This window comes from Cannabis sativa, chromosome X (genome assembly GCF_029168945.1).
Source record: "Cannabis sativa cultivar Pink pepper isolate KNU-18-1 chromosome X, ASM2916894v1, whole genome shotgun sequence".
Taxonomy (NCBI): domain Eukaryota; kingdom Viridiplantae; phylum Streptophyta; class Magnoliopsida; order Rosales; family Cannabaceae; genus Cannabis; species Cannabis sativa.
Genome location: NC_083610.1, coordinates 43,326,366 through 43,333,507, shown reverse-complemented (window position 1 = coordinate 43,333,507; position 7,142 = coordinate 43,326,366). Strand labels below are relative to the sequence as shown.

General features: G+C 41.5%; 1 long non-coding RNA gene across 1 annotated transcript; it reads left to right on the top strand.

Annotated features, from left to right (window-relative positions):
* LOC133032538 (uncharacterized) lies at positions 1–2,305 on the top strand. The gene is made up of 3 exons (XR_009685158.1): positions 1–409; positions 1,146–1,208; positions 2,281–2,305. It is a non-coding gene; the product is annotated as an uncharacterized LOC133032538 (long non-coding RNA).
* The last annotated feature ends 4,837 nt before the right edge of the window (positions 2,306–7,142 follow it).

Sequence of the window (7,142 nt, the reverse complement as noted above, 5' to 3'; positions counted from 1 at the left end):
TGGCGCGGTATAGTCACAACCGGGTATTTCGGGCCGAACTGGGTTCGGGCCCGAAATGCAATTTGAATTGAAATATTTGGCATTTTTATTTAATAGTGATAATCTGAAATTAATTGGGTTTGAAATGTACATGAAATGACAATTATGCCCTTGTGAGTGATTATGCATGATTGTATGGCCCTAGGGGCAAAATGGTCTTTTGACCTTTATTGATTTACTTTAATAAAATTGATTTTTGAGGGAATGAAATTAGAAAATGCTGGCTTTTGCTTCCTCTTGGCTGACCCTCTCTCTCTCTAACCCTTTCTTATTTTCAACTTTAAATTGGTGAGAGATTAGCTTGAATTAAAGATTGTTTGTTGGGAAAATTGTGTTGAAGGCTTGGAGTTAGCTTGTGCAAGGAATTGAGGTAGTTTCTTGCTGAGTTTATTTGAAATCTATTGTTGAATTCTTGCTGAATTTATTAGGGTAAAAGCATGATTTGGGTAGTTTTGATCTTGACTTGCATGTTTTGAGAAATGGGTGTTTAATCTTGTGAATTTGAGAATTAATCTCTTGAATTGTGGTGGTTCCTATGGTTGAATTATGAATGAAATCCTAGGATGTTTTTAATGCTTGAATTTAGTCTTTACTTGTTAATTTTGTTGCTGGAAAATTGTTTGGAAGGATTGGATTTAAGCTCAAGTTCTTGAGCTTGTTGAGTTTGTATTTTAGGATTTGAAGATTCAAGGTGTGAGTTTGAATTTTGTTGATTAATGTTGGAATTGAAGTTGTTAGCTCTCTATTGTGATGATTTTTATCTGTAAGAAGTTAATTTTGGGTATGGTATGATTGAGGTTCGAATTTATGGAAAAATTGGCATGTTTAGGCCTTAAAAATGGAGTTTTTGGGTGTTCTGAACCCAGTCGTCGCGACGGGGTTTTTGGCCGTCGCGACTGGGTTTGGCAGTGAGAAATTCTATTTTTCCCAATTTTATTTTGGCCATAACTTTTGACTCGGGACTCCGTTTGGGACGTTCTTTATATCGTTGGAAAGCTCGTTCTGAGCTCTATTTGATTATCTGTGTTTTGAATGCCATGTTTATATTTTGTGAAAGTGAAATTGGGGATTAACCCTATTTGTGAAATCCCGGATTGTGTGACTAGGATTACCGGCACCTGATCAGGAGCACCCAGGGGTTTGGAATCTCCTTTATTGCGGGACAACAGGTAAGACAGTAGTTTGCACGTAGAGTATGCGCGGTGGCGCTTATGTTGAATATGATATATGTGAGTAATTGCAACCGGGATTAGGGTTATTACCCTAACATGAGCGGTTTAATAGCCTAGGGTTATTACCCTAGTGATATATGTTGTGTAATACTATGCCATGTCGGATATATCTATATATTGGGATTATGAATTATGCGCTTAAGGCATAATTAAACTAGACTCGGTAAGCTAGTACCTTGAGTTTAATTTTAATGCGGTCTAGGGTTATTACCCTAGAATATTGTGAGTCCAATGAAAGCATGAGTTAGGGTTAACACTCTTAGTAAATGTTATCTGAGTATATAGAAATATATATGAGTGATTACATAGTGTGCAAGTTAGGGTTATTACCCTAAGATTATATATGTTGTAGTAAATATTGAACACACGCATGTATGTTAAGAGTTATGTGTATAAGACATAACTGGGTTAGACCTGGTATATATCACCAGGATAAACCACTGAAAGAACGTAATACATGGATTACGTATATTCACGAATAGGGTTATGCGAGCAAGGCATAACCAGGTTAGGCTCGGTAACAAGAACCGAGGTAAACCCTGCTGAGGCCTTATTGTATATAGACGTGTGAGTGCAACACGTAGGTCTACGCCACGTAGACATAAATAGGCATGTGAGCGTAACATGCAGGCCTATAGCAAATAGACAAATATTGCAGTGGCACCAATAATTATGTGTTACATATTGAAATTAAGGGTTATGCGTCAAGGCATAATCAAGTTGGACTCGGTAACCAGAACCGAGATGAGCTATTCTAAGGCCTTACTGTAATTAGACGTGTGAGAGCAACACGTAGGTCTACGCCACGTAGATATAAATAGATGTGTGAGCGCAACACATAGGCCTACGCCACGTAGACATAAATAGGCATGTGAGTGTGACATGCAGGTCTGTGACATACAGACGTATATGAATGGCATTACTGTTTAGATAGCATGATGAGCATATTATATTTGTTGTGATTTATACTGTCTTGCTGGGCTTGGCTCACGGGTGCTCTACTGTGCAGGAAAGGGTAAGTCAGTGGCTGATCAACCATGAGTTTGAAGAGCAAGATGAAGAATGTACATGTTCAAGCCATATCAGACCAAGCGGGTTAAGGGTCTAATAGTGTTGACTTTTGTATTCTGTTTTGCCGCTTAGGTCGGCTAGTAAGAAATAACTTGTAATAAGTTTGTAAATATTTTTGGGATCCCAACTATTTTGAAAAGTTTAAATATATTACAAGTTTATTTTTAGTCTGTTTAATATAAAAGTTTAAATTCTGCGCTATTTTAATTAGTAATCTCGATTAGGGGATTAGGGTTTCATAAGCATTTTGGGTAGCGTGCCTAATTATTTAGGGCATTACAGAAAGGTTCCAGGACTCTGTAACGCTAAATATTATAACGAGGCGGTCAGAAGTGCCAAGAGGAAAGAGTTCGCCCACCTGACCCAGCGACATAATATGAGCATGACGGAATATACTACTCAGTTCGATCGGTTGGCGAGGTTGGCCTCGGGATTTATGCCAACCGACTTCAGTAAGAAAGAAAAATATCTTGATGGACTTAATGTGAAGATTAAGCATGATTTAATGATCACCACTGACGACAAGACCACCTATGCTGAGATGGTGGAGAAGGCACTGCGAGCTGAGGGCGCAGTTGGGTGTATGTCGGAGTCAGCTAGTACTCCGGCGAGTGGCGGGGCTCCTAGCCCTCCTGCATCAGGCTTTAGCAGGGGGAGTAGTGGTTCAGCCATGGACCAGAAAAGAAAAACATCCACTGCATCTGGTGGCTCGGGGCAGAACAAGAGGTTCCGAGGGAGCCAGATTCAAGGCAGTCGTCAGGGTAGTGTTGAGACTCGTTATTCCTACCGGAGTGTCTCTTTAGTAAGAGGCATCCTCCGGGTGAGTGCTTAGGTCAAGGATGTTTTCGTGTGGTGGCCAGAATCTTTGGTAAATTGGATAGACCGTATGATAGATATGAATCAGGGTTTGGAACCCTATTACTTGGCGGAGAGTTAGTTATCTCCAAAAGGTGGATTAGGTCTATGCCGATCAGGATAGATGGTAGAGAGTTAAGTGCTGACTTGATAGAGATGAGCCTAGTAGAGTTCGATATTATTTAAGGAATGGATTTCCTATCTAAAAATTCGGCGAGTACTGATTGCAAAAGGAAGATGGTGATCTTCCAACCGGAAAGTGAAGAACCTTTTGTGTTTGTTGGTTCGGTTCGGGGATCTCAGATCCCGGTGATTTCGGCCATGTCAGCTAGGGAATTATTACATGGTGGATGCTTAGGGTTTCTGGCCGTGGTGGTGGACACCACTCGGCCAGATACCATTCAGCCAGAAAACATCAAGGTGATTCGGGAATTTTTAGATGTTTTTCCTGAAGAACTTCCAGGGTTACCACCTCAGCGGGAGATTGACTTCGTGATAGATTTGGCACCAAGGGTGGAACCGGTTTCCAAAGCCCCATATAGAATGGCTCCAGCTGAACTTAAGGAGTTAAAGATTCAGCTCCAAGGGTTGCTTGACATAGGGTTTATTCGGCCCAGTGTGTCACCTTGGGGAGCCCCGATTTTATTTGTCAAGAAGAAAGATGGGACTATGAGGATGTGCATCGACTACAGAGAATTGAACAAGTTCACAGTGAAGAATAAATATCCATTACCTAGGATCGATGATTTATTCGATCAGCTTCAGGGGAAGACGGTCTTTTCTAAGATTGATCTCCGTTCGGGTTATCATCAGTTGAGAATCCGAGAGGAGGACATTCCGAAGACGGCTTTCCGCACTAGGTATGGACATTATGAATTCCTGGTTATGTCATTCGGACTAACCAATGCTCCTGCGACATTCATGGATTTGATGAATAGAGTATTCAAGGATTTCCTCGATATCTGTGTGATTGTGTTTATCGACGACATCCTCGTGTACTCTCAATCAGAAAAGGAGCATGAGCTACATCTTCAGATGGTACTGCAACGGCTTCGGGAACACAAGCTTTATGCCAAGTTCAAGAAATGTGAATTTTGGCTACCTCAGGTGTCCTTCTTAGGGCACATCGTCAGCAAAGATGGGATCAAGGTGGATCCCGGGAAGATCGAATCCGTCAGGGATTGGCCGAGACCGAAGACTGTGACAGAGATCAGAAGCTTCTTGGGTTTAGCTGGGTACTACCGTAGGTTCGTGGAAGGGTTCTCAAAAATTTCAATGCCCCTAACCGAACTTACAAAGAAGAATCAGCGGTTTGTCTGGTCAGACAAGTGCGAAGCTAGTTTTCAGGAGCTGAAACAGAGGTTGATTACCGCTCCAGTACTAGCTTTGCCTTCAGACAATGAGAAGTTTGTAGTTTATTGTGATGCATCCAGACAGGGTTTGGGGTGTGTGTTGATGCAAGCCGATCGGGTTATCGCTTATGCTTCCCGTCAGTTAAAGGATTATGAGCAGCGATACCCGACTCATGATCTAGAGTTGGCCGCGGTAGTTTTTGCATTGAAAATTTGGCAGCATTACCTTTACGGAGAAAGGTGTGAAATCTATACCGACCATAAAAGTCTCAAGTATTTCTTTACTCAGAAAGATTTGAACATGAGACAGAGGCGTTGGTTGGAATTAGTGAAAGATTATGATTGTGAGATTCTTTATCACCCTGGGAAGGCCAATGTAGTGGCTGATGCCCTAAGTAGAAAGGGTCCCGGGCAGGTAGCTAGTATGGTTCAGATCTCGCCTCAGCTAGCAGAGGATATGGTTAGATCCAGCATTGAGTTTGTGGTTGGTCAGCTTCACAACTTAACGCTGCAATCTGATCTGTTAGAAAGAATTAAAGCAGCTCAGATGAAGGATCCAGAGTTAGTGAAGATCAGAGACGAGGTTTTGGCCGGTCAAGCCAATGAATTTTCAGTGTCAGACAACGGGATGCTTCTGTATAAAGCTAGGGTTTGTGTTCCGAATAGTGTGGAACTCAGAAATGAGATCTTTGAGGAGGCTCATTCTACCCCTTATTCTCTGCATCCCGGCACCACTAAGATGTACCAAGATCTTAAACCATACTTCTGGTGGAGCGGTTTGAAGAAGAATTTGGTAGAATTCGTATCGAGATGCCTCACTTGTCAGCAGATTAAGGCTGAACATCAGAGACCAGCAGGGTTGTTGCAGCCTTTAACCCTACCAGAATGGAAGTGGGAAGATATCACGATGGATTTTGTGGTCGGGTTACCTAGGACCACGGGTTTATTTGATTCCATCTGGGTAGTGGTGGATCGATTTACGAAATCTGCTCATTTTCTGCCGGTTAGAACAACATTTACAGTGGATCAGTAGGCAGAGTTGTATGTCAGAGAGATCGTAAGACTTCACGGGGTACCGAAGTCTATAGTTTCGGACAGGGATCCGAAGTTCACCTCCAAATTTTGGCAGAGTTTGCAGCGAGCAATGGGTACAAAGCTGAAATTCAGTACAGCATTCCATCCTCAGACACATGGTCAATCTGAAAGGACAATTCAGATATTGGAGGACATGTTGAGAGCCTGTGTTATGGATTTTGAAGGCTCATGGAATAAATATCTACCGCTGATAGAATTTTCTTACAACAACAGTTATCAGAGTACGATAGGGATGGCTCCCTATGAACTGTTATACGGTAGGAAGTGTAGGTCTCCCATCCACTGGGATGAGACAGGGGAGAGGAAATACCTAGGTCCAGAGTCAGTACAGCGGACCAATGAGGCAATAGAGAAAATAAAAGCTAGAATGCTTGCCTCACAGAGTAGACAGAAAAGTTATGCAGATCCGAAAGCAGAGATGTTGAGTTCCAAGTAGGGGACCATGTGTTTTTACGGGTATCTCCGATGAAGGGGATCAAACGTTTCGGGAAAAAAGGCAAGTTATGCCCTAGATTTACAGGACCTTTCGAGATTCTCGAGAAGATAGGTCAAGTGGCATACCGGTTAGCATTGCCTCCAGCTTTATCAGCAGTTCACAACGTATTCCATGTCTCGATGTTGAGAAAATACGTTTCAGATCCCTCTCATATACTCAGTTATGAAAGCCTAGAACTGCAGCCAGATATGACTTATGAAGAACAGCCAGTGCAGATCCTGGATAGAAAGGATAAAGTCCTTCGGAATAAGACCATAGCATTGGTCAAAGTTCTCTGGAGAAACAGCAAGGTGGAGGAAGCCACCTGGGAGCTAGAGTCAGATATGAGAGCTCAATATCCAGAGTTATTCAGGTTAGATTTCGGGGACGAAATCCTTTTAAGGGGGGAATAATTGTAAAGACCGCTTAGTTTAATTTGGAAATTAGCAGATAATTACGTTTAATTATGAAATTATTTATAGCTATTTAAATAATTTATTATACTGTTATTATTGAATTCAGAGATGCATTTTTATGTCATGTAGTAGTTTTCATAATTTTGCATTCCGGTGCCCGGTATTTTGGAACTCGGTGTTTGGCTCAGTAAAATCACAACTTAGTATGTTAGTAGTTTGGGACGGTTTATTAGAGATTGAGAATGTCGGGAATGGCCGGGAATTTGGAATTACCCACAAATACCCCTTTAGTGTGATTTTAGTGTGAAGGGGCAAAATGGTCATTTTGCCCCATTATTAGTTTGTCTTTTTGTGGCTTAATGAATGAGAAATATGTGTTGTATTTGATGATATATTGGCTGAAATAAGTGAGTAGGTGGCATTTCTCTTATTTTTCAAACTTAGACAAAAATAGAAAAAAAATTCAAAGGAAGCTCTCTCTCTCTCTCTCTCTCTCTCTTTCCCTCTCCATTTCGGCCTCTTTGTGCAGCAAGGAAAAGGAGATTTTTTCTTGTGAATCTAGTAATTTTCAGCAAGTATTGTGTAATCCTTGAAGAGGTATTTCTTT